Raw genomic sequence first — 27,612 nt, 5'->3', positions numbered from 1 at the left:
CACTCACCTCCCTCGCTCTGCCCCTCCAGTTTCTCCCGCACACACATACAGCTTCCTCCTGCTATCTTTGTCAGCAAAGAGAAACTGATACGGTCCATTAGCTCGGCCCCCTCCCCTGATGTCCCCCCACTGACAGGGAACATGACACTGCGCTGCCAAGCACAGATGCAAGCTCTCCATCCTGACAAACGTGTGTTGAGAAAGCATTTTTGACCAAGTTCCATATCCAGGGCTAGTGTCAGACAGGGGAGGTGGAAGAAAAGGACCTCTTGGCTGGAGACGCTGGAGATAAGCAGCAACAGGAAGCCTGCGAGTGAAAAAAGATGCTAGCCCCAGAAATTTTAGAGGGGAGAGCAGCGACACAAAATAATTGCTGAAAGAATGCAGCTTGATTGCAGACAGCGGGGAGAGTCTCAAATCTTGCATGGAATGAAAGGCCAGGATGATAGCTTAAGGGGAAGAAAAGTTATCAGGCTAGCAGGAGTGATTTATTCAATGGAGGGGATTAAGAGTCCAAAAGTTAATGTGCGTAATGTAAAACAGGGAGGCTGAGGGCTTCAGGGGGGTGCAGTGGGAGAGACACGTGGGTGCATGGAGGTGTAGGAGTGCTGCGGGAGGTGTCAGGGTGCTGGTGGCCATGCTGAGCCCTTGCTCAGAGGCTGCCCCAGCCCGGGGTGGGGTGGCCAAGGGGTGCAAGGAACCACCATGCCTTGTGAACCGAAGTGGTTAGGTTTGGTGGAGGCCAGGCGGTTTCACCCCAACCTCTCTCCTCTCTTCCACATCTCACTGGAAACCAGGAGCGATGTCCTGGTATGGAGGATGCTCTTCCCCAGCCTTGTGCTATGAGGCCATGAAATGGGGTCAGGATTACTGTGGTGACACCACGTTCACAGCAAAGGGCAGCTTCCCTAGCTGGTGGCTGCAGGACAGAGCATCCACCCCAGATCCCCCCCCGTGCTCTGATCCGCTCCTTCATCTCCCCGCAGAGCGCCAGCATTGGGCCAAATCCTCTCCCAGCTCAGCCCACTGGGCCTGGTGGAGCGCTGCCAGCCGTCCCCAGCCAGCGTCCCTGCATTGTTCGTGGGGAGCTTCCTCCATTCATCCCTGCTCTCCTCCCAGGTGCCTCGCCAGAGAGGGAGGGAATCCTGTCAATCGCTAACAAAAATGCTGTTCAAATCATATTAAAATAAAAGGCTCTTGTAATTTTTAGTGTTTATTGAAGTGGTTTCTCTTTATTTCTTTTCTTTTGGCTCCCCGAACATTTTGGAGCACGGCTGCCAAAAATGAGATGTTTGACCGGCCCCAGTGACGCTTCTGTTGGCCTCTTTCCCTCCGCTCTTCTCCACGCTGCACTTCTCTCATGTCACCTCCCCGCTCAGCCTTCCTGAAAGCTGCGTGACCCCCTGGGTCTCCTCATCTTCTGCTTTGCCCCACCTCTCCTCCGTGCTTCCTGCAGCCCGTGATGTCTGTGGGCAGGCAGTGGGCTGCCTCCGTTGTGACTGGATTCCATGAGCTGGAGTCCATCATTGGAAAGCGAGGGGTAAAGGCAGGGAAGGCAGCAGATGCGTGGGCATGCCAGAGGAAGAAATGTGTGGGTCCTTATGTCCAGCATGTGTCCACTGGCTCCTGGGCTCTGCAAGCACCACTGCCACCCCGCATGTCCCATCAGGGGGCTTCGGCAGATGCTGGACCACCATCTTCATGCCCATTGTACAGCTGAGGAAGCTGAGGCATGGCAAAGCAATGCACACAGAGCCATTTCCCCTGAGTCTCCACCAGCCTCTGTCCCCTGCCACCCTGCCATGCAGCAGCCACCCATGCACAGCATCCCCGTGCTGCCCCTGTGCCACGCACATCCCCGCAGGATGCAGCCCAGGCGCCTGCTCCCACCTGGCTGCAGCCCCGGCAGACCCGCCCGCACCAGCCCATGCCGCTGCAATTAATGCCTGGTGCTCGGGCTCCCAGCGTATTTAATCCGCTAATGGTATTAATTCCCTATTAAATTAAACTGTGCAAACATGTTGCTGGCTGGGTTTGGGGAGGAGGGGGTTGTGCCTCTCCCTCCCCCACCCTTTTATCCCAGGAAAGACACTGGAGCATTTGTTAGCGGAGAGAGAAAGAAAATCCTACAAAGAATTGCAGCATTTATGCAGTTATAAAAAAAAAAAAAAAAAAAAAAGGCAGATTATTTTTCAAAAAAGCCAAAGGAAACTCCCCTTTTCCTTGCAAACAAAATCCCCTCTCTCCGGGCAGCAGCCCTCTGTCCCCGGTCCCAGCGTGCGGGCAGACAAAAGGCCTCGGTGGGGCACAGGGTCCGGAGGGGGGCAGCCGGCCGCCCGCAGCAGCCCCCCGAGCCGTGCCTGGCCGAGCTCACATTTCAAAGCTGTTGTTTTTACATCGAATGTCCTTCTCTTCTCATACATATATGCATTCAAAGCAAAGTTATGATAAAAATCCAGCGCAGAGCTGAAAGCGAGGGCTTGAGTTGCGTTTTGGCACGGATGGGGCTCATCCCTTCTGCAGGAGGCTCCTTGCCAGAAGACATCTTGGAGTGGAAGGAATTCTGGAAATCGGGATTCTGCATGCTATTGGGTTTTATTTGTCTCATTCAGGGAGGTGAGAGGAAGCAGCGAGGGGCTGAGTGTAAAAAAATCTGGTCTGGGATTTACCTGCGACTGACGCAGGTGAAAAGTGTTGGATGATGGATTCTTCCCGGTGAATGAAGAGACAAAGGGGAGTCTCTTCCCTGTCTGACACTTTGTTAGTAGCATATTTTCAGGCAGGGGAGGTTAAGTAAAAAATCTGGTCTGGATCAGCGTGCTTGTGTCTCGTCGGATGGACTCTGCGATGCCATTTTAGATAGACACAATTTGCAATGAGCACCTCGAGAAGACGCTTGGCTGGGAAACTCTCCCGGCTGCTGGAGCCATTTGTTGGAGATACCAGCTCACATCGGCTACGTCCGACTAGCTGCCTGGGAGAGGATTTTGTCCTCGTGTTTGTTGTCTTAGTCTCCTTTTTCATAGCTCGCCGCATGCTCGCTGATAGCTCGAGATCAGCGTGAGCCAAATGCTTCCAAAACTTCTCACTAGGATTTTTGGATGACATGCCCCTGCTCTGCTGTGTCCCAGGAGATGTTCTGGTGAGCAGAAGTTCACACCCCTGATTCTTATGAATTTCCAGGAAACGGCTACAGAGAGCTGAATTTCAATTCAAGCACGTGTGGCTGCATCACTCAGCCAGCTAGGAAGGAGAGGTATACCGTGTTCCTCGGCTGGCTGATTAAAATTAACCAATCCTAATCAGATTTTCAAATACCGAACACTTACAGGAAGCATGGGCAAATGCATAGTGATGATTTGTTAATACTGTTCAGAGACACATAGCGCTTAATTAATGTATGCAGGAAAACCACACAGAAGGCAGGTTGCAGATGGAAACACAGGTAGGACACGATGATTTCATTATCTGCGATTCTCTGGTCACAGTCTCCGCGAAGCACTGGTGTCTCTGCCAGCCAGGGCTGACTCGGGTCCATTTTCCCACTAGTGCCGGGAGCTGCTGGGCTGTTAGGAAGGGCCGATGCTGCTCATCCTGCCCGTCCTCAGGCTCCCTGGCTTCCCAGTTCTTGTACCAGGGATGGGTGCAGAGCACCACTGCCTCCTGAGATCCTGTGTCCAAGAGCCCCAGATTGGCTCCAGGAGAGCAGCAGAGCCTCCCACCCACGCAGCCCCGGCTGCCCCGAGCGCAGCGGTGGCAGCAGCTTGGGGAACATTGGAGCTCTGGGGCTCATTACCTGCTCCTGCCCCAGGGAAAAGCGGAAACCTAAGCCTAAGTGCAGCGTATGCCGTGGCTTCTTTGAACGGGACATAAAGGGCTATTCTGAAAACATGAAAGGGGGAGCACAAAGTTGCCTCTCTGCGAAATGGAGGCACGACGAACATCGGGTTGTCCCCGCGGAGCGGAGGCGGGTGCTGTTTAGGTGTCGCGGAGGTGACAGATGGTGAGCGTCTCACACATCTCATCTCTGATCCCAAGGCAACCTGGGGGGATGCCGCAGTTCAGAGGAAGATCCCGGGGATGGGAGGCCGGGGGTGCAGGAGGGGCAGATGCTCCCGCAGCCCCCCGGCTATCACCTTCCTCCCACATGCGAGTTGAGTGCTGGGGAAGAAACCACCACCAAACTCTCTCCAAAGTCCTTTTGTTACAGGACAACCAAATGCTGTTTCCAAGGGCCCAGGGGAAGGTCAGAAAAGCACATCACAGCTGCAGCATTTCCTTGATGTTTCCATGAGGATTTTGCTCACTCTTTGCTGAGACCACGGCAGATCTGAGTCGCTGGTTTGCATAGCAGTGAAAGTACGAGCAGCAACCCCGTTACCCTGGGTGTCCAAACTGCTGGAGTTCAGCAGAAAACCACCACCAAACCTGGCCAAAACTTCCCACACTACAGCAAACTGCCTGTGGGACAAACCCATCCCTGGGTGTTTGCAGCAGACTTGCAGGTCACCATTATGTGGGCTGAAATGGAGAAAATTCGCTTGGAAAGGTCTGAAACGACCAAAGTTGAACGAGAAATGAGATAGCTTCTAATAACCAGATCCCAGGCACTTCCCTAATTGGGCAGCCCCAGAAATTGCCCTTTACCGTGTCTATTCCTTCCTTTTTGTAGAGGAAAAGGATTTCCATATGTGCACAGCTCAGAGAGGTCAAATTAGCAGCGCCCGCTCAGCCACGCTACTTGGGGCAGCTCGGCAGGGAGAGGGAGGCACAGAAAAAGGTCGGTGTTTTTGGAGAAAACCGCCAGCAGCCTTTCGTTCTGCAGAGCAGTGGTGAGAGGTGGGGAAGGAAGGCTGGGAAAGAGATTTTTCCAGGAAATGCTTCTGAAAAACAAGTACCTGCCGTGACCCTGTGCAGTCAACCCTGGCCATGCAGCAAATAACAGATCAAGAAAACACAACTAGAAGGAGCTGATCTGGCTCACAGATGATTAAGGCTTTGGGAAATCTATGTCTATTAAACTGCCAAAGGATCTGGGCAGGAGGGGGAGAGCAGGAGCAGGCATTTCAGTGACACTGCAGTGTGAGTATATCCTGCATGGTTGAGTTACCGGCTGTGATTAAAGTACCAAGGCCTTTCCTGAAGACTTAATTTGGATTCAGACAACTGACTTTGCCCTCAGTTTGCTTTCCAGGGGGACGGGCAAGTATCTGAGTCTAAGGGGAACCCCAAGGTGTGCAGAATGAAGAGCCCGGGTGGGAAATGTCACCACCAAGGACGCTCTTTGCTTCCTCGTCCTATAGAAATAGAATGATACCATGAAATAAACTCATCTCGCCTAACTTTAGAACAGACATCTAACGTTCAGACGGCAGGCAGAGATCCAGTTGTCTTCCAAAGTCAGTGCTGGAGCAGATGCTCCGAGGAGGTGACTCCTGGACTGGGGAGGAGCAGATGACTCGTTTCACAAACACCATCCAGCAACACGCAGAGGCATTTGCCTTTTGCACAGAGGCTTTTTGCAAAGGCTTTTTTCCAAGTCTCAGCAATGGTCGGATTTGAAATGAGCACACAAACATGGAAGGGACCATGACATAGGAGCTGTGAGGTTTTCCTTTTTGAGTGGGTATACGGAGCCTATGGAGTAAAAGGCAAGTTAACTGCTGTTGTAATAAACAGGATTGTAAAAGAATTTATTTCACACAGTGACTTATTTGCTAAATATGCTTTGCTCAATGTCCTGCTTCCGCTGTACTCGTTTGCCGAACAAACTAACAGCCACCATGGGCACTGGGTGACCGGAGTACACTCCCCAAAACTATTTTGCAGGAAACTTTCTCTGCACTTTCCCATTCCACTCTCCACCAGAGGACACCATCTCTGTAAAACATTCATGAGCAGCTTTAAAATAATAAAAAATTAAACAACCTTTGCTATAAGGTATGAAATATTTACCATGCTGCTGTAAGCTAATTGCATACGGAAACTACAAAGTGCCAGCGCTATAGGCTAAGTGGCACCGCCGCCATCCGGGGGCTGATGCTGGCCAGGAGTGGTGCTGGGACAAAAAGCCAGCAGAGCTCCAGCTCCCCCCTCGCCTCCTCCCAGAAGGGCTGGACACAACGAGGAGGACAGGCCGGCGGCTCCTGTGCCCAGTGCTGGAGGTGCGGGGCCGCTGCAGAGCCCGGAAATTAGCTCCAGGAGCCTGCGTGCTCAGCAAACGCTCATCGTGCTGGAGTCTCACAGGCCCTCCTCAGACTTTGTCACTTCTTCCCATCCCGGCTGCAACCCTGAAGTGCTCTAATGGAAAATGGTAGAGCCGGCTGAACAAGTTGGAGCAAATGATATATGTGACAAATTAAGCCTACGTTTCTGTTCACTTTAATCATTGCAATTTCCTCCAGTTTTTCTTGTTGTTTGGAAGTATTTAAACATCTTTGGGAGGGAGACTTTTCTTTTTTTTGGCTTGATTGCAAACAGCTCCCCGCGGGTGCTCAGCACTCAAGCTGTGCTCTAGCGGGAATCAGGACTGATCAGAGCAGTCACCTGGTGCCGCCTCCAGCCCTGGGTTGGCTGCACGGAGCGCTCGCACGCCAAATACACCCCGCATGCAAATCCAAACGCGGCCCTACAGCCGGAGGAGAGGCTGGAGCGCGCTTGCTTTGAGATAGGCGTAGCGCAAACACACCAATGTTTGCAAGAACCAAGTGGTACACGAGGAGGATGTGTCCGGCGATAAGGAATTCGCCTCTCCCGACATCCCCTTCCCCGGAAAAGCTGGGCTTCCCGTCCACCGAGTGCCTGTTCCCCAGATCTCTCGCCCGCAGCCCGACCTCGCCTCCTGCCCGCAGCCCCCTGCCCCACAACCCCCCAGTGCTTCGGGGCGTCCAAAGGGGCGTTCTGCTCCCCGATGCCTCAGCTGGGATCCAGAAGAGCAGAACCCCTAAGGAAGAAAGAAATGAGCGCTGGGCACAGAAAGTATCACTGCTCTCCATTATTACAGGATTTATCTTCCTAATATCCGGGGAGCGTTGCCTGGCAACTCGGCTCTCCGACCTCTGCCATCTCCCCCCAGCACAGCCCAAATGAGCTCGAGCCGCACGGAGCCTCCTCTGGCACAATTGCGAGCTGATTTACATGGGCTGGGGAAGCGAGCACACTGCTCACCCCTCCAGCTCCAGCCCTTTCTCCTGCCTGGCGGCGAAGCCTCCCAGCAGAGCAGACAGGCTGCCCCGCTCCTGGCCCCAGGATGCTCCTGGAGGGACGCAGGCTGGGATGGAGGCAGCTCCGCACCTGCATTTACACCCAGTTGGGGAACCCCGCCATAGGGCTGCAGGGCTCCCAGGGGACATCAGTGTGTGCCTTCAGACACATCATCCTTCAGGAAATCCTACAAATGGCTTCAAAGCAGAAGCCCTGAACACACCCAAGTCCCACAGTCTGGTGGGGTGCTGCGAGCTCCAGCTCTGAGTCCTGATGTAGAGGGCAGAGCAGGGAGGAGAGCGGGGCCATGCCGTGCTCCCAGCCCAGGGGCCAGTGCTGAAATTTTATTCTTTGCTCAGGACAGGATTAAAGCCTCGCACATCCCCAGGCAAGGGGGCTGGGGCAGAGGGAGCCCAGCGCTGCTGCCACCACCGCAGCAGTCAAAAAGTCTTACACTTGTGCAGGTTGTGTTTTCATCGTCCATAATATTTATTTTTCTACGCACTCCCCCACCCTGGGATTTCAAAAGAAGGAGAAAACAAGCAGCAACAACAGTAAAAAGAAATTGTAGGCTCAGAATCCCTGTCCGAGGTACGTAGCACAGCATGAGTGTACAGGTGCCGATATCACCCCGATAACCACAAAATCAATGCTGGAGTGCAACTGGCGGGGCTCAGCCACCAGAGGAGAGGGACATGAAAGCAGGGATGAGGAGAAAGGGGATGAGCAGGGTTTCAACCTGTGTGTGATTTCCTAGACAGCCTCCAAAACCAGCCCCTGGTCTGTACAAACTCCTCTGGCTGCACCTCGCGTGCTGGAAGGCAACCTGCAGCCGGCGAGGCTGCAGTTCAGCTGCGTGTTAACAGGAGAGCAGTCCTGTTCAGGATCACAGGCTAAACATTCAAAGAGCCACACATCTCCGCTTCCCTCTCGAACACCAGCGCCCAGCAAGGTGCACAGAAAAAACCCTCCCTCCCCTCGCACCCCGCTGCACCCGCGGGGCGAGGAGGCGAGGACAACCAGAAAGAGGAGCAGGCGTGTCGCCCGGCGGAGAGCAGGGCGCTTGCACAGATACTATGGTGACGAGCATTGTGTAAAACCTGAATAGACCCGAACAGAAAAACTTCAACAGTATCACAGCCAGGATCACCGAGGCTCCGGGAAAGCCGACTGGCTGCGCACACTTGTAAACTTGAGGGTGGGCTGCTATTGTAGAGCAGAAAGCTGGCGGGAGAGGTAGGGGCGGGGAGCGCTCGAGTGATGGAGAGAATTCAGGTGAAAAAAGGTTAAGTGCAGCCAGATATTTAAGTGAGACGGAGTCGCCCATGAGAGCAATGCAAACAGTTCATTGCAAGGAAACCTGATCCAAGGCCATTCACTGCACAGGCCCAGAGACAGGCAAGTGCCCCCTCCCCTTACACTCCATGGGATCTGGCAAGGACAGTGCTGGCTCAGAGTTCATAAATTCTTCAGCAGAAAATACTTAGATACTTAATCAAGGGCTCCTCTGTTACTCCAGAACAAGTTTACATTATTAGAGGGGGAAGGAAAAAAAAAGAAAAAAAGAAAAAAACTCAACCAAACAAAAAGGGTCCTAAATAAAGAGATAAAGTAGTATGACAGGACAGCAATAATAGCTTTCAGGTGTATGTTCTGCATAAGATTTCCAGGCAGTTGGTTTAGTTAATGGATTCCCTTAATCTTTCAGCTGTCAGCATGCAATCTATAGTCTACTGTTTCCTCCACAACGTATTTATATGGACAAATTCAAACTTGTATAAACAGACAGGAGTATCTATTGTTGTGCGAGAGCAGAACACAATGGGAGCTTGTCACCGATACATCACAGCTGTCGGGGAGCGGTGGCTGGAGAAGCTGGGAGCTCGGGGCCAGGAGCGAAGGAGCAGCCTGGAAGGACGCGGAGGTGCTGGGGAGTGTGGGAGCAGGGGCAGGGCGAGACGGAGCGCGCTTGGCAGTGGCCAGCAAAAGGGGAGGGAACGAGGAGCAGGAAGGGAGGAAAGCAAGGCCTGGTGATGGAGGAATGAAACACAGAGGTTTAGTCTAAAATGATTGTGGTCCCATGCAGCGATGGGGGAAAATTGAGCCAGCTGGAGAAGGCACAGGGCCAGCCATGGGGCTGAGATGGAAACGTGCAAAGGGACCTCAGCGGGGGGGGGGGGGGGGGGCACAGCCCCAAAGAGACGATGTGCAAGGTCCCCAGGCAAGATCCTTCAGGCAAATCATGTCCAAAGAGGAGGAGAAACTGGGAAAAGCTTGGTTCTGACAGCAGCTGGAGTCCCTCGCACAGCGGTGTGAGGGGAGCAGGCATGGCCCCTGCGCACACTCACCCCAGCGGGGGATGCTCGGAGCTTGCTGGTTTGCTTGTGTGCCTCCTGCACCATGGCTCGGAGGTGCTCGAAGCTCTTGGGGATGCTGAGAGCCCCAGCAGAGCTCTGCCCTCTCTGCTGGCATCACCTGGAGGCAGGGGAGGTGGCAGAGCCAGGCCAAGAATTGCTGATGGCGAGAAGATGAAATCTTGGCCCCCTGGGCACGTGGAGGCCCAGAAGGTGCTGGAGGAGCGAGGGCAGCACGGGGAGGCTGCAGGCAGCGGGAGGTCGGGGCCGTGCACAGCTCCGGTCTCTGCCGCTCCTGGTGCTTAAATCACAGGACACAGCTCCATGAGGAAGGGCTTATTTCTCCTTTGATAGCTCTGGTTGAAGGCGGGGAGGTTTCTTGCCATGCCCTGCAGCGAACACGCTCCTGGCACCAGTGGAATACAAATAACCAGCAACAAGCAGAGCAGATAAGTTTCTGCTGGAAGTTTGACAGAGCCCTGCAAAAGCGTGCTACCCAGCACGGCGGCTGCAGATATGTTTATTGGCAAAATGCAGGACAAGGGAGATAGGGACTAACTCCCTGTGCCGGTCTGCTTTGTGTACTCGAGCACTCACAGAAAACGCATCTGAAAGCGTTCCCCTCCGATCCCATCCCTGTTCATCTTTTACTTGTTTATTTAAAAGCGCAGATTTGCAGAAATGATCTTTCCTGCCCCTCCACTGCCCTGTTCCTCCCTAGCCCCTTCCCACAGAGGCTCCCAGAGTGGGCAGGGGGCTTCTGCTGGGACCTGCCCTGGCACGGGGGCGAATGGGAGGAAGGAGCAGGGGGTGGCAGCCTCAGCTCCCTGCCAGCCGCAGCGATTTGAATATATATTGAAAAATTGTCCCAGTGTGTCAAATAGGCAGGGAGAGGGTGCGGGAGGGCTGAGGGGGCGGCGGGGCGGTCACGGTGAAGGGTGCTGCTTGCTCACCTGTCTTCAGCATCCCAGCTGTGCAGGAGAGGCTGCGCTTCCCGGGGCGCACGGAGCAGCCTGCTTGGCCGAGGCAGTGCCTGGAGGCACAGGGACGTGGTCGGAGGCCATGGATATTGCCACGAAGGAGAAGGGGATGGAGAAGGGGATGCTCATGCAACAGGAGGCTGGGCGGTGGGGCAGCTAATGGTTTATTAAGAGGAAAGGGGTCAGGGAGCCGTCATCAGGCCCTGGGGCAATTACGCCGCGTAGCCAGTCCTGGCTCTTCCGGACACAACTCATCTCTCTCCAGGGTAATGCAGGCCGCCTGGTGCACCTGATCCCCACATTAACACTGTCACAAGCTGATGATATTATCAAGTGAAGCGTAGCCTCCAGGGGAGAAGGCTTTTAACCCTTCCCACGCTGGCCGTGCAGGGAAGATGAGCCCTGGGCCGTGCCAAACAACAGGTGAAAAGTGATCTTTTGAGGCTCAGGTGAGTTTGCAGAGAGAAGTGCCTGGGGGAAGAAAAGGAGGGGCAGCAGAAAGGCAAGGCACAGACCGTGATGGCTGCAAGCTGGTGTCAAAGCCTCAGTGATATTTGTGGCTGTACAACGGCCCCCAGAATTTTCCCCAAGGACTGGATTAGACAAGCCATCGCCTTCTAAATGGCCCATCCTCTGAGAAATCATACCTGCTACCACCCCTCCTCCCTGCCGGCACCAACCAGAGGCATTAAACCACCACGTCAATACAGCTGCATCTTCACAGAGTGCCAGAGCCATGCAGCACCTGCAGCCGCAGCAGCATGGCCGGGTCCTGGGTCCTGCAGCAGCCCAGGTGCCCTGCAGGACTCTGTTTGCTGGTTTGGGTCCACAGCAGTGCAGAAGGCCCCCAGGAGCAGCAGCCCTGCCATGCTCCCCTGCCCCTCCCCACAGATCCTTCAGGACCATCCTCCCTGGTGCCGTCCCCAGCCCACCAGGGGAGCCCCCCAGCTCCTATCTCCCACTGCTCCGTGCCACCCACCTCACGTGGCCCCTTCCCAGCCTCCTCCAGTTCTGCCAGGCTGGAGCCTGGGGACACAAACCGGAGCGTGGGACCGCAGCAGGGTTGCGGAGATGCTGTAAAACCCTGCTCCTGCCAGGCAGCCCCGTCGCACCCGGCTGGCATCCTCCCTGCACCTCCCTGGGGAACCCGCGCCGGTCCCCATGTCCGCCTGCAACGGTCTGAGTTGCACTGCTGAAATCTCCAGGGCAGGAAAAAAGGTTTGAATTGCACTGCTGAAATCTCCAGGGCAGGAAAAAAGGCTTGAATTTCAGTGCTGAAATCTCCAGGGAGAGAAAAGCAGGAGGAGGAAAGCGCCCATCCTGAGGGGCCGAGCAGCTGATTTAATTCAACCTTCCCATCGGAATCGGTGTTGTATTTGAGGTCGGAACAGGGGAACAGGTAACTACAGCATAAAATGAAAGCGGGTACCAGAGCGGGTGCCAGGCCCATGTTAGGAGGCAGCCCGGTGTTTCAGGCTCTTCATTCTTATTCATTACCAGCTCTGGAGGCAGCATCTCCAAATCCCTCTAAATTCCTGTTCTCTCTCTCCCTGATTTCCCTCTCGTCCCACATGCTGAAGTCTGCAAACAACTCACTTAAATCCGCTCCTCCACTGCCCAATAAGCTTTTAACACTTGCTGCATTTCCTGACAATGACGCAGATTGTATTATAGCTTCTTAAAAGTTATTTTTTTATTGATTCTATATATATACATAAAAATACACACGCACTCAAACATGCACGCATGTATTGATATATATATATTGATATCTAGCGAGTGCTTGCTGCAGGCAGTGTATCAGAGGCTGATTGCTGCTACTTCCAGGGAAAAGGGGCACCCTTGCCAGCATCAGGAGAGGCCAAATGCAAGAGCAGTCTGATAAGCAATAGCCTGTGAAGCAAAGAGCCTCTCCTTGGGGTGCACACAAGTTAAAGGACCAGAGGTATCTGCCAGGCTGGCTTGAAGCTGAGATGACTGAGTAGTTTCTCTTAAAAAATGCACTGTGCTGAGAGGTTTACCACTGCTTTTATAGGCTTTGCAAGACCACAAAGCACCTGTGTGCTCAGGCTGGGGTCAGGAGCCAGCTGGGGAACGGGCGTTCTCTAGCAGGTGATGGTCTGAAGCCTCTCAAGGCTTCAAGGGGCGATGACCCACAGTGGGTTTCCCTGGCACTGTGCTGCCACGTGGGTTAGATACAGGGGAGGCATAAAAGGGTCTGGTCTGCTTGGAGCTCCTTGAAGTAGTCCATCTCAAGGTGGCAGTGAAGACAAATTCCCTCAGCAGATGAGGTCGCAGAGCTCATTTCCATGATATCCAGGGAGTTACTCTGCTAAAAGCAAGTAACACGGTGAAATCAGGCGTTCAGACATGGAAAAGCAGCACGGGGGCTGTGTGCATCCTCTCCTGTGGCAAGCACTGCTTTAAGCCTCTAAAAGTAGAGGCACGTAATGGAAATGGAAAGCCATCAGAACTCCAGGGCCTGCTGCCTGTATTCCCTTTGGCATATATAAAAATCTCCCTGTTGATATGAATAATTTTAATAAAGTAAGGGGAAAGAAAGCCGTGGGTGAACGTTGAGGACATACCTTTTCTTTAACTGGGAGTCAGTGTTCAGAGGGGGGAGGAGGGACAGGACCTGGGGCTGCAGCTCTGCACCGGCTGGCAGGGAGCGGGCTGTCCCCGGGATGGGGCTGGCTCATGGATTAGCGGAGTTGTTGGGCTCCGTGTTGCGGTCATGGCAGAGAAGCAGAACTGAGAAGCCAAATGGTTTTGCTAATCCGCTTGCTTTGATTTAGCGGTACCAACCGTTTGCAAACACAGCTTTAATCTCCACTGCTGATTTTCAGCATGAAGAGCTTGAGCTCAACTAAAGACACCGGGAAGAGAGGATGCTCAAATAAAAATTGTACTGCGGAAGCTGGCCCAAGGAAGACCCTCCTTTGCACACGCTGAGGCCCCATGCAGGCGCACGGGGTTTTATATGTCAGACCTGCTCCTGCACAGCTGCTGCTGACTGCGTGCAGAGCGGGCGCTCAGCAGAGGACAAACTCTCCCATCCTGAGAAAACGCCTGTCCCAGCACAGCGCTGCTTACAGAGAGCACTGTTGTCACCTGCTGCAGGGCAGAGGCTTCAGACGGGGGGATCTGCATGCGGAAGGAGCCTGCTGGAAGGAACCAGGCCCTTCTCCAGCGCCAACAGCCTCCCGGTGCTGCTCCTCCTGCCTCCCGCACAGCCGCTCCCTCCTCCCCTTCTCTCCTGGTGAACTCAGCTCCGTGTCCTTCGGGGTGTCTCATGCTTGTGCAAGATGATCTGACATCCCTTCCCCTGGGCTCTGTATCGAGGTCTCTGCCTTCAGCCAGGGCAGGGATGGAAGAGCTGCAGGCACAGGGCGGTGACCAGGCGGACATCTGCCAGCACCGCCAGCCAGCACCGCGGGGCAAAGCTCCCCAAAAGTGGGGTGCCTGGGGATCACGCGGGGTCATGAAGAATGTCCTGCCATTAATTAGCTCATGCAGAAGGGAGGATTCCTCTCAATCGGAGGCATCACGGGGCGTGACAGGGCCCTAATTGCCACACAAGGCATTTGGCAGTGTGGCTGACGGCTGGGGCGGCAGAAGGAGCAGATCACAGCCCCTGACTGGAGGACCTTGACAAGAGAAAGGTAAGGGTTCTTCTCACCCTGCTCTGCTCCTCGCAATCGCATTCATCACATCACAAAAGCGTTAGCAAAGGGTAATTATTAAAGATCAAAGAACGACATTTGCAAAGGTTGCACAGGCAATGAAGCCCAGAAACACGTTTCTGGAGAGGCTCTGCCTTTGTGCCTGGATCTCAAGGAGAGCATTGTGAAGGGCTGATGAAACAGTCTGACTGTGCTTCGGAGCTGGTATTACTGTAATTCATTTAAAACTTGACCCAGTTTTATTTTCCATATTGGCATATTTCATCTTTTTTAAATAAAAAAAAAAAAGAGAGAGAGAGAGGGAGAGAGAGAATAATTGAGTACACCCAGCAAAACGTACCAAATGTTTTGTTTGAGCCAAAACTCTGTTTTTTAAGGGAAAAAACAGTTGGCAAAAGTCTTTTCCCAGAATCGGAGTGAGAATGTGGGAGAAGATGCACATGCACAGCAGCACGTGAGCGCACTTGGGAGGAAGCTGCCCCAGAGCTGTGTGTCGCACTGCCCACGGCGCGGGGAGCGCACGGCCTCCTGTGCTGGTGGCTCCTTCTCCTGCCTGATGGCGAGGGTGAGGCCCGCTCCAGAGCGAGTTTTGCCCTGATTTAGGGACTGTTGGACAGGAATGATAAACCCTGGCCGTGCGACAGATTAACAGGCACTGTCTGGTAGCTGCAGCGGGAGGGATGAGTGATGGCCCTGCCGTGTCGGTGTGCCTTAGCTGATCGTCTGCTGGTGGTGAGGGATTTATGGTGTGCACACGTGTGTTCGGGCACACCTTCTGCCGTGCCTACACCCCCGACTCCAGCCGGCAAGCCCTGGTCTGTGCTCAGTGCGAGGCAGACTCAGCTCAGCCATGCTTTTCCTGCATGGGATGCACACCTCCATTCATGTGCTCATTCTGCCTCCAGGGCATGAAAGGGAAGCAGTTTTTCTACCTAATGGAAATTTTCTTTGGCATGGAGACCACAGAGGGAAAAGTGCCTGGTGTGCAGGTAGGTGGGGGAGGAGCACGGGAGAGCGGTGGGAGGCTGCAGGGAGGCCCGAGGCTCTCAGCTGGGAGGCTGCAGGGAGGCCCGAGGCTCGCAGCTCGTGGGCAGGGGCTGCTGCTGGCCCTTCCCGGGCAGGGTGGGGTTGGTACGGGGCAGGGGCCACGGGCACAGCCCAGTCCAAGCCCCAGCACAGCAGAGCAGGGCATTGCTGGCCCCTGCTCGCCCCTTCCCCGCACGTGGACCAGAGCCGGCTGCTGCGCCCGCTGCTGCTTTTGAGGGGATTTAGTCTTCCCTAAGTAAACATGGAGGCAGTTGATACACACCTTATAATTACATTGCTCCACTCTGCAATTATTACATTTTCCAAGCTACAGCTGCTTCCTACTCATTATCAGGTTAAGAAACTTCTCCTGATAGTACCATTGCATTAACCCTGTAATTAAGAGGCAGACCACCCAGCGACTGGCTGCTGAGAGGGGCTTCTCCAGGCGAGAGGCAGCCATGCCGCAGCTCGGCGGCGGCTCTCTGGGATGCAGGGAGTCACTTTTCCACCACCAGGCAGCTGCCCTTCCCTCTCCTCTCTGATATTTTCAGTGGCACAGCAGGAACTTCCTCACTAATATGCCATGGCAGAGGTGATGTGCTGAGCATTCGGAGGGGCAGCCGCTGAGCGCGGCATTTCGGCAGGCACGGGCATGGGTACCTGGGCTCACGGGGGGCTCACTGGCACCTGATGGATTTTGCATTGCCAGTTTGTGAGCATGGGCTTCTACAAACGAGATTATTTGCTGTTGGAAATGCTGTTTCCCATGGCCCTGCCCAGGCTCAGGCTCTTTACTGCAGCTGCTGGGAGAAACGGCTGGGTTGCACACATCCAGCTGGGTCCCCATCAGAACAAGGGGTGGTTTCTGGAAGGTGGGGATGTCACCTAAAGCAACAAGGAGGATGCCAGGAAGGCAGTGAGGGAGCTCGCTTCCTTGCAGAGCTGCTGAGAAACCCCAAGACCTGAGGCTGAGCAGCTGCTGTTCGGAGACTTGTCCAGGGAGAACCAGGTGCAAGGCCTGCAGATGGGCCAGAGCCACAGGCCAAGCAATTTTAGCCCTTATCATAGTGATTCTCCTCAGGCACATCACTTTCAATTTGGTTCAGACCTGTTTAGAAGAAAGAAGGGCACTTCTCAGACTAAGAAGTTCAGAGCACCACCATACCCTCACCCTGCAGAGGCTGTAATTTCATGACCCTTCCCAGCCTGGACAATTTAATGTACTTAGGAAGAAATTAGCTGCTACTGCTGAATTCAGTCCGTGGCATAACTTGACACCTTTAATTACAGGAAGCAGAGCTGGGCTCCAGATAGAGCGGCGTATCTGGAGTGGGATCATATCAGTGCAATCAAACCCAGCCGGAGAGCACCCAAAGGACGGCTGGGGGGGCACGCTGGGCTGCTGCTGCCCTTCTGCTCCTCCTGGAGCAGCAGCTGGGCTGCTTTCTCCTGCCCAAGCAGAGCTTGAGAAGCTGCACACACTTCGCTGCCTCCTGCAGTTGCTTTCTTTTGGCTAGGGGAGTGGAGCTGGGAACGGCTCTACCTGCTGGAGCAGTTTGCAAAGAAGTGAGGGAGCAAATATATTTAAGCTTTTGCCATGCTTGCCAGTAGCAGCAGGATCTGCCTCTGCGAGCAGGGCTCTGCAAGCCAGGGACAAAATCCCCCCCCGGCAGGACAGCGGGATGGGTTGTGCAGCCAGCCCCGGCCGGACCACAGCCCGCTGGGCTTGGCAGTGACAAATCGCCGGGAGCGGCGGGGATAAGTTCACAGACAGACCCACAAAACTCCCCTGGATCTCTTTTTGCCTTCACATGCAGAAAACCAGCTCCCCCTCCAACGGGATCTTCCCCTTGCTATCCCAGCAGTTCGGCTTCCAGGCCGTTTATCACCTACCTAAAAATCGATGACAAGCCGGCGTGACCCCAGGACCTGGAAGTATAAATTGGCCCTAATTATCACAGCGGCTCGTTATGCGCTGGGTGCTGGGGCTGGCGCTCTGAGCCCGGGGCATTCCTGCCCCCTGACCCCGTGCATTTCTCTCCGTTTAAGCACTTTTCTCCCCGTCCCGCCTGCGATCCCACCCGCCTCAGAAACGCTGCTCATTTCATCTTCGGTCTGCCTGTAAAACGAGGGTAAAGGACACCCCCTGCGAGGTGCACTTAATTAAAGTTTGAAAGATGCTCGAGGAGCATCAGATAAATAAAAAGGGGCTTTGATGGTGTACAAGTAGTCCTAGGAGTGATGGGCGCCCCGGCAGCCAGACGGGTTCCCGGGGGAGACCCAGGGGAATGCAGCGGTTTCTCCCCCAGCTTCTTCCCAAGCCCCTGGCATTTGTTTAGCCCCAGGCTCTCTCCAAGGTAAACGGGAGGGCCGACCCCGCCGCCTCTTCCCACTCCAGTTGCCAGGGGCCGCTGAGTGCCCTGGCAGTTGAGCAGCCCTTGAAAGGCTCCTTTCACCATAATTAGACATGTAAAAATGTAAAACCTAAGGAAAAGAATTTATGCATCTTCTAATAGCCCTCAAGTGTCCATCCAGCCACAGCCTTTTTTTCCTGGGCTTTTATTTGGAGAGTTGCAATAATTTATGTCATGCAATTAGGTTTTTGTCTGCAGTCTCCAGGAGGCACCATGAGTGCAGAGCCGGGGAAGGAGCCCCGAGCCTGGTGAACAGAGGGAGAAGGGGAAGCGGCTCCGGCAGGCTCGCTGCTGCTCATCCCGGAGGCAGGATTTGTCCCTGCTCGCTGGGTCTGAAGCAGCTCAGAATTACCAACCAGAAATATGTCATGGCAAAGTCCTTGAACTCAAATCCCAAGGAGAGGGTCCTGAACTTGAGGACTGCTCACTGCTGGTGGGCCGGGCTGGCCGTGTGCCCCTGCCCCAGCCCCTCGCTGCCCAGCGCCTGCAGCAAATCCCCGCGGCTCAGCATGGCCAGGGCTGCTGGGGAGGCCGGAGCAGGGTTACGAGAAGGGGTGGAAAAAAAGTGCAGAAACAGGAACCTTGTTGCCAAATGCTGCACGTTCAGCACATCTGGGGGTCAGAACACTGATCGCAGCCTGGGCTGTGCCGGGCAGGGCAGATCCTGGGTGCAGGAGGCCCCGTTGTGCTCCTCACCCTGCTGCACCCACACGGGCTCTGCTCTCCCTGCACGGCTCCAAGCCCCGTCCTGGTGCCGCCAGCTGTGCCGAGCCCGGGCAGCACCAGCAGATGTGCGAGCCAGATGCTGCCGCCGGCTCCTGCCTCTCTCATCTCGCCGTCAGAGGGAGAGCATCGCCCGGCCCGACGTGCAGATGGTGCGGGTGGATTTCCCCAGCGCTCAGCCCGACACCTTCACATTCAGCGTGCTGTCATGGGTCGCTGCCCCCCGGGGGGCAGGAGGAGCAGGCAGGGCTGGGTGCGAGCAGTCGGGATGCTCGCAGCTCCCTCTGACAAGGGCACAGGAGATAAATGCATCCCCTGTGCAGCTCTGTGGGGGGAACTGCGCGCCCGCCTCATCCCAGGGGTCCAATCCTGGGGAGGAAAACATTTTAGTAACATAGAAATTAGGTCACATCCCCTCGATTGTCTGAGTAAATGGGACGGTGTGTACATTTTATTTACCTTCCTACAGGGCAAATGTAGTGAGCATGTAATAAATCATTTCTGCAGCTGCTGGGCAAGCCTCCTGCTGCAAACCCAGCAAAATTCATGCATACTAAACCTGCCCTAATTACAGCTCCTTCTCCATCTTGCTCTCCTCCCAGCTCCTTCTTACACATCCACTCGCTCGCTTGTCATTCTCTGCCTTGCTCCTCCTTTTCCCCATCTGCTCCTTCCCTCCCTTGCCCTCGCTGTTGGTGGAGGGCCCCCTGCTCTCGTGCTCACCCTGAGCCTCAGCCCTGCTCCTGCCCTCGGGATCACACACCTTCCCCCCGGCTTGGATCCTGCCAGCCGGACAGACGTGACCTCCTCCGAGTGCCATCATAGGCCTAGAAACCTCTGGGGTCCCCGTGGGAGCTCGCGGGCTTACCGACAGCTCGGAACTTTCTTTTTGGCTCTTTGAGCCCAGTTTCCTCTTCCGCAGGCGCGGGTTGGGGTTGCCCCATTGCTGTGGTGCTGGCGGTGGGCTGGGGACGTTCCCCGGGGGGCCACCTCCTGTGGGTGCCCCCACGGGGCCGGGCAGGACCAGGGGCTGCTGAGAGCTGAGGTTTCTCACAGCACTTCAGACATCAGAGCAAACAAGCTGTGTCTGCCTCGGCGGGGCAGATGACAATAGTCTTAAATTGCAGCAAAAAGGATCCAGATTGGTGTTTACAAAAGCCTTTCTAAGGATAGCAAATCGCTGGAGCAGATTGCCTGGGGCCGTGCCAGACTCCCCAGCACCGGCGGTCCTGCGGGAGCCTCGGAGGGCCGGCTGCTGGGAATCGGCCTGGCCAGCCGGGGACGATGCCTTCCCCGGCCCTGCTGGGACCAGGGTGGACGTGAGCTGCCCCGGGGCCCCTCCACCTCCTGAGCCACGGCTCTGGGCTGGGGCAGGGGGAACAGCCGTGCACCACATGTGCTGGGCCAGCCCCGCGAGCTGCGGAGACCTTGAGGTCCTTAAAATAATCCCTAAGAAATAAACAAACAAACAAAAAAAAATTAATGCCAAAAGCAAATACAGAACAGGCTTATTCCAGTCGTTTCTCCAGCAGAGTCTATTCAAAGAACGGAGAGAGGATGACACGCTGGGCCAAGCTAAACACCCATGCAACACATTGCAAACAATAGCTTCACAGAGCATGAAGCCAGAGGGAATCATTGTGGTCATTTACTCTGATTTTCTGCAGAACATATGCCATGGCACTTCCCAGAATTCATTGTTTAAACTAGGCAAGGCTCGCAGAGAAATATTCTCTCTTGACTTAAACTTTTCCAGGGCGGGCGGATTCTCCGCGGAGCAGCACCAGGGAAGAGCAGGAACTCTCCTGTTAACCAGTTTGGGGACTCTGTGTTACCAGAGCGAAACCCCCATTGACTGGAAACAGCAGTTCCAGCGAGATGGAAACTATTTGCAAATTTAGGCTGAGACCAGACTTAACTGAGCCGGGCCTTTTCAGCACACAGTGCTTGGGCTTTTCACTCTGGGATTAATTCTCCAACACAGAGGGAAGGGGGCCAAAGCAGGAACGTCGTCACCTAAAGCCAAAAATAAATATCCTGTTCGGGGATGGGGTGTGCGTTGTCCCTGTGTATTTCACGCTGACTCCTTGCCCCCCAGATACCCGGGGCTCCCCGGTGGCTCTGCCCCCCCCCCCGGTGCAGTGCATGGGGGCAGCTCCTTGCCGTGACTGCCGCAGCCCGAGGGCTGACCCCACAACAGCGGCAGCTGCAGAGCACAACGGGACGCTTCTCTTCGCAAGGGGGAAGCGTTTCCCCTGCTTCCAGGAGGAACGCTTCAGGTCTCACCTAATGCTACTGAGAACTCTGAAAAAAGAAAACTAGTCTGGCATGCTGACAACTTTTTAAATTTGCCCAGCTACCTCGCTCTTAGCCTCAGGCAAGGGAAGGGAATTTGAGTCATTACAAGTATTTGCAGCTCGCTCTCCATCCCTCCTCAGCTGTGATGCCAACAAATATTTTTTGTTGTGCTCTTCATTTAAACGCCCCGTTTCCAGTCCTCTTCCTTGGTTGTGGTCTCTGGTCAACACAGACGGCATCACCGGGGAGGGCGCTTTGTCTGGAGGGAGATGTCTCCGCCAGGGCAGGATGCTTTACCTTTGCAGGTTGCATGAACCAGGAGCTTTCCTTGTCCCTCGAATCCCTGGGCGTTGCTGCGCAGTGCAGGTTTCTGCACAGCCAGACCCAGCCTGGCACGAGGCAGCAGAGGCGGCAGCAGCAGCGAGTGGGGCTTGTAAGGGGGCCGAGGGGATTTGACTTGTGGGAATGCTGTGTGGGTGCATGCCCCACATGGTGCTGGGGCGTGGGGCTGGAGATGCACACAAGCATTTCTGGGATGCATTTTGTGCTCCTCTTCTTCCTCTGAGCTGAAACTCTGGTGCACAATGAGCTCATCCCCCACTTCTCCACAGAAGGGTCAAAACCGGGAAAGAAACCCGTTTCCCTCCCAGTGTGCCTAGTCACCAAGGGAAACCAGAAAAAGAGAAAGCTAAAGGACATGGGACGGCTCCGAGAAACGAAAGGGCAAAGAGTGGGCAAGGGGGAGGAAGAAGGAGGATACAAGTCGCTGCCAAACCACTGCAAACCAGCGAGGAGATTATGCTTGGATGAGGTTCCTGGAAAAACCAGCCGAAGGAGGGAGTCCAACCCAGCCAGGGATTAATGAGCGTTGAAATCCACTTCCACCGACAGTGCCCAGTGGCTGCTGGAGATGACAGCCCCGCCTGAGTCAACGCTTGGAGAGGTGTAGCTACTAATCCAGCCGCACGAAGGCCCGGAGCAAGGCAGACAGACAGACGGATGTCGTCCAAACCACAGGATGCTCCCAACGCTTCCCAGCACGGTGGGGGTGCTGCCTCCCGCCTGGGGCTCGGCTGACCCCGTCCCAGCGGTGTGCGGCTGGCAGGAGCCGAGCCAGGAGTCGCACCCGGCAGGAACCGGGTCAGACACACACGTAAACACCTCGGCAAGATGCTGGTGGCCCCAAAACCCACCCAGGACCAGAGCCTTTGGAGGGGACATGCAGGACTCCTGGAGCCAGCCCCAGCGGCGGGGGCACGGGGTCAGCTTGGAGAGCCTGGGCTCGGGGAGCACCAGCATGGGGAGGCTGAGCTCACACGTCCATGTGCACGGCCTTGGAGAACAGACAACTTTTGAAGGATGTCAAGACCAGGCCCGTCAATAATTCCTCAGCAATGACATCCTTGCAGAGGGAAAGCTTCTTTTATTAAGGGAAAACCACTAAACAGAAGCACTGGTTTCAGAGGAATAACCATTGAAAGCCCAGCGCCACCGAGGAAGCCAGAGGCCTTCCCCACAAGCCCTGGGCTGCTTCCAGGGGGCTGGGAGGTGTCAGCACCCTTTCAGCCTGCTCACACGCTGGGTTCTCCTTTTAGAGACAGCAATTCCTTCATCTTGCGTAAGAAACCTCCACATCAGAGCTCCCCTCCTCACCCTGACGAAAGGGAAGCAGATCTATTACTATTTTTTCTGTAAATGTTTTTGCTGGCTACGGGACCCGCTGGTTCTCCAAAGGCAAGCAAAAATTAGGTCCCATCCAGCTGTTCCCATGAGCGAGGTGAGGTGGGGGAGCCGGGCGGGGAGGAAGCAGGAGGTCAGGCAACGAGGGGCTGGGGAGGGAAGCCCACCCATCACCCACACAGCCCCTGCCCATGGCTCCCTCGTCACCAGACCCTCGGCCACCAGCCCAGAGCAGTGTCCATGGCACCTCAGAGCCTGGGCACTGGGGTGGAAAACTGCCCTGGGTGACAGAAACTTGTCTGAGCTCCCTTCTACCAACGTTTCCCTTGCTAGATGGTCCTTTTCCCCCGTGGTGCGCACCTGCAGCTTCAGGCATGTTTTGCTGCCACCACAGAAAGCTCTTCTTTGTAAGCGTGGCCAAGGCAAAATATTTCCAACAAAGAGTCCAGGCACACACACAGAGACCCTTAGGACATGTGGTCCTCGTAGCCAACCTTTGTTTATAACAAAAGAGCTCTCTGGGAAACCACCTGGATATCGTTAGCCCTATCTCAGAGACGGGGAGCAAGGATGGGCAGAGGAACACTTGACCCCAGCCCAGACAACCAGCAGCTCGTGGAGAGCGCAGAGCACTGCTGGGCACTGCACTGGTGCTCTGGGCATGAGGCTGCACGAGGGACAAGCCTGGGTATTCACCTGGACATGAGGTGTGGGGAATCAAAATATTTGCCCAAGGAAGCCAAAGGCAGAGCTGCTTTCCCCACAAAGCTGAAGAAAGGCCGTGGCAGAGCTAAGGTTTGCCTCCAGCTCCATGAGCCCTGGCTGCAGGAGCATCCTGGCTGCTTCTCACACACCTGAATATTCCCAGGCGCTCGGTGTCAGCAGCCAGCAGCCAGAGCAAGCTCTGCCCAGGTGCTCCGTATCCTGCTCCGGGTAGCCACGCCGGGCTGCTGTCAGTGAACACAGTGATGAAAATTAAATGGAAACTCAACACTCAGCCGGCAAACCTGACAGTGGCCTAATTTGGAGAGGCAATGTGCCTCAGGCCGTGCCAGTGGGGCTGAGAGAGCAAACATTTTTAAATGTTCTAAAAATCCCTCAATTCTGCTCCTTAGTCCCAGGAGACTGAGGCCCCAGAGCACCTTGGAGCGCTTCCCCCCCTCCGTCTCATCCAGCTGGGGAAGGGTCGGAGCTGCATAATTCCTGGCTAATTGCTTGGGATGAATCTGTGTGGGGTCAGGGAGAACTCCCCAGGCCCTGGGGACACGGCAGCACCAACACAACCTGTGGCCCTGGCCCAGGGACAGTCCTTAAACCGGGTAAGCAGCCAGGTTCGCTCGTGACTTATGCACTTGGATGAATTTGCCGGTAGAGCCTTACCTTCTGCAGCCCTTCGGGTCTCATCTGCCAGCTCTCCTACCATCCATCCACAGGCACCGTGCCGTCCCCGTGCCCGTTAACCTTGTGCATATTTTTAAATGATGCCATTTCCTTTGGCTTGCACAGCACTTTATTTGTTCTTTATGGCGCTGCTCTCACGCAGGGTGGATGCTGCTCGGAGAGAAATAAATGCTGCGGGGAGGAGCGGACAGGCTGGCTCTCCAGGCTGCAACCCTTGCTTTGACATTGACTCGCCACGGGCCGTGAGCTCCCTATCTGCCTGTAGAAGGGGACGGTGACATTCACCTGGCTGCTGCAGGAGCTGGGGGGGACGAGCAGCCCAAGACAAAGAGCACTTTTTTACCGGGTGGCACTGCCAGAGCCGCGCTCAGCGGGGAGAGGCGCATTCGAGATGCTCCAAGTATGACCACATCTATTCCTGGGGTGGGCGATGCCACATCTAGAGCATGATACAGACACCAGCCAGGCAGGCAAGGCAGAAGGGAGGCTTCTCTGCTTCCAGGGGGAAAGCATTTGGCTAAACCCAACCTCACCTCATCTGCTCCTGCAGGGCTGCATGAGTCACAGCCCGGCTCACATGCACAGCAAGGACGGGGATCTGACAAAAATCTCCCCGGCCCAGCCCCTGCCCTTGGGCTGCTGGACGCGAGCCCTTTGCCCACCCCGAGGCTGCCAAGGCACAGGGGGCTCCCCTGCTCCCACCCACTGCTCTGTCCCCTGGCGCTGGGGGGCCGGCACGGATCCTGCCCATGCCACAGGCACTCAGCCCCCAGCCATGTGCCATGACCCAGCTGTGGTTCACCAAGCTGTGAACTCGAACCCAACCCGTTCAAAGCCTCTTGCCAGTCGTCAGCCTCTCCAGGCCCTAATTAGAAAGGCATCACAATTTAAAACGCTACACAACTTACCCACACATATACGTTTGGTGCAGCAGAGGGCTCATCCTGGCAATACGGGGCTTTGGGCTGTGCGGACTGCCTGATATCGTGGCACTGCCCATTACTGGGTGGTAGCCAGCAGCTGCAAGCACAGGACACCCACAGAAGCCATAGGGCCACTGCTCTTCCCACAGCAATCACGTTAACCACCATACAAACAGTCACTTGAGCCCAGTTGTGGACTGGATGGTTCCCGAACCCACAGGCCCTCCCCAGATGGCCCCTCCAGCATCCCCACCAGAAACAAGCCCTCACACGAGCAGTGTTTGTGTCCCTTATTGTCACTCATTCCTATCAGCATTCAGCTCATCTCCCCCCATGCCTTCCCCACCCCTATGGATATAACATGTGCTCATTCCCCCGCAGCCCTTCCCTCGCTCCTTCAGACCAAAGCTGGGCCGTGTCCACACCACTCGAGCCCTGGGCACCAGGACAGAGGTGCAGGGTCCCGAACAAGCACCTTACATACTCAGGGGTTTCCTTGGCAAAACGTCGCTGAGCAAAGCCCACGATGCCAGCACATCGCCCCACCGCAGCCCCAGGACACCCGCCAGACACGCTGCACCTAGGTGAGGTCCGACGCTGCCTTGCAGAGCGGGGCCTGGATTTTCTTCCAGGGGAAGGGGAGCAGGCAGCGCACATGCCTGGCTACAGCAGGACCCGGCAGCATGTGCCGTGTCAGGCCTCCAGATGAGCAGACAGAAAGCCAGAGGCTTCCCACAGCCCTGCCGCTGGGAAATGCTCTCACGATAGCTCTCTCCGACGCCTTTGGCTCTGCGGAGGGCTGGATGTCTGCTCAGGCTCAGGGCACTTCCCCTCTTTGAGAGCTGCCACCCCAGGTGGGTTCCCCTTTGCTTCTGTTAATCATCTCAGTAGCCAGCCCCAAACAGTCTGGAATTGATAAAAAAAAAAAAGTGGTTCAGGGCAGGGATAAAAACTTGCAGACAACAAAAGGAAGGGCCAGAAGGAGAATCCATCCCTTCCTGCAGACAAGGTGCTCGTGCAGCAGGGATCCTCGGCTGTCCCAGGTATGCAGCCGTGATTTTTTAATGCTTCACAGACGTAGCAGGCCCATACATCAGCACGCCTTGCCAAGGGAGCTCGGCTAATGAGGGTGATTTATGCAGTGGTCACTAATGGCTGACCTGGGCTTCCATCAATCTCTCCTGGAGGTTTCTGAGGATGGAGGGAGATTACGGCTTTCCTGCCAGGCACAGGGGGGACGGTGCTGTGCCAGTGTCTGTACCGCGGGGGAAAAACCCACCAGGGTGCCTCCGGCTCCCCTCTGCTGCTCTCTGTTGCCACCATGCACAGCAGGGACCTTGCTCTGGATTTAAACCCAGATCCATTCGTTCACACTGCAGTGAGCTGAAATCCTCAGGAATGAGCAAGGGAGTGAGGCACGACCTGAGAAAGCTCCGGGGGGATGCTCCTGCTATGGGCTGTTGTGGCACAGACATTACCGGGGGCACTGCACTGAGGCAGCCAGCTAGCGTACGGCAAGGAGTGCTATTAAAATAAAACACACCGAGCCAGCACGGCTGCACAAATTCCAAGCAGCACAGGAAGGGTTAACTTAAGCAAAGGCAAAACAAAAACAAAAACAAAAACAAAAAGGTGAAAATGGAGATCCAGGAGGATAAAAGGGCTATCAGGAGTGGTCAGCCTGAGAGGAAAAGAAACAGAGGAGAGGAAAGGAATTTGCTTCCCCAGAAACCACAAGTGGCTTAAAAAATTTGTGAACCGACGGACCGCAGCCTGCCAAGGTGGCATGTCCCCAGGAGCGCCACAAGCTGACCAGGGTGGCACGTCCCCAGAAGCACAGTGAATGTGCCGCACAGATACAGCACCAGCAGGATGGGAAGGAGCAGCGACTTCTTGGCAGGAGATGCTCAGACAGGAGGAGAAGGAGGAGGTGGCAAGCCTCAGCGACACAGGTCTGCAAGTGACACCTGAGTAATAACAGCAGCAGCTTTCTCCTTGGCCTGTGACCATTATTCAGCATATTGGCTCCAAACAGAAGCTGGGGGCACTTAGGATGCGCCCAGCTCCTGCCTCGTCCTCTCGCGTGAAGGCTGCCTCCTCGGCTCGCTGCGGTGGGAAGGAGATAAATGACGCCCTGGATGGATGGGGAGGAGAAGTGCTCAGCTCAGGGACCGCTGCTCCTCACCGCAACGTTAAATTTGGCCTGATGGGCTGGGAATAGATGAGGGTCCGGACAGGCAGCATCCTTCCTTCAAGGTGATGCCTCTACCCTTGAACACCACGGCTGCCAGAAAGACCCTGCCAGGGACGGGAGCTGCCGACGAGGGACCAGCTCTGTGCCCACAGCATCACTCGGGGTTTTCAGGTGAAATAATGGGAACAACGGGAGCAAACCCACAGACAGGCGGTGCTGAGGGTGGCCGGGATGGATGCAGCTCTGTCCCAGCCTCTGCTCGGCTGAGCACCGTGGGCGCTGGCCATCAGCGCCCTGGCACGGCGCTCTCCTCTTGGCACTGTCCCCCTCCTATGAAACACATTAAATATTTAGCGGAGCGCTGAAGCTGTCCGCCTCCATGCCAGGCAGGAGCGTTAGCTATTGGGAAGCGATCCCTTCCCTGGCACCGGGAAGGGTGAAATATGTATTGAAAGGAGGAACAGCTCCAAGAGGAAAGACAGGGAGACAACTTTGTTGTCCCGGCCAAATTCTAGCCTGCCAACTTCTGCTTCTCTAAAATGCTGCCTGCATTTTCAATAAATAACAAAAATCAAAACAAAACCCAATCCCCTCCGTTCCTGCCTGAAATGCTTCTGCAGCGGGCTGTGTAAACACCTGCCACATCCACCCCAGCCGCGGCTGCGTGTCATTGTTGGGCGAATTGATCTTTGCGTATAGCTTGCACATTTGTCTGTAAAGCTCATTA

General features: G+C 55.3%; 1 long non-coding RNA gene across 1 annotated transcript; it reads left to right on the top strand.

Moving 5' to 3' along the window:
* Positions 1–13,668: 13,668 nt before the first annotated feature.
* LOC310880981 lies at positions 13,669–23,928 on the top strand. The gene is made up of 3 exons (XR_014572029.1): positions 13,669–14,202; positions 15,129–15,212; positions 20,146–23,928. It is a non-coding gene; the product is annotated as an uncharacterized lncRNA (long non-coding RNA).
* Positions 23,929–27,612: the final 3,684 nt, after the last annotated feature.

Source organism: Anser anser (genome assembly GCF_964211835.1).
Source record: "Anser anser genome assembly, chromosome: 13".
NCBI classification, from domain to species: domain Eukaryota; kingdom Metazoa; phylum Chordata; class Aves; order Anseriformes; family Anatidae; genus Anser; species Anser anser.
Note: the sequence above shows the minus strand (reverse complement) of the source record. Positions and strands in the feature narration are given on the sequence as shown.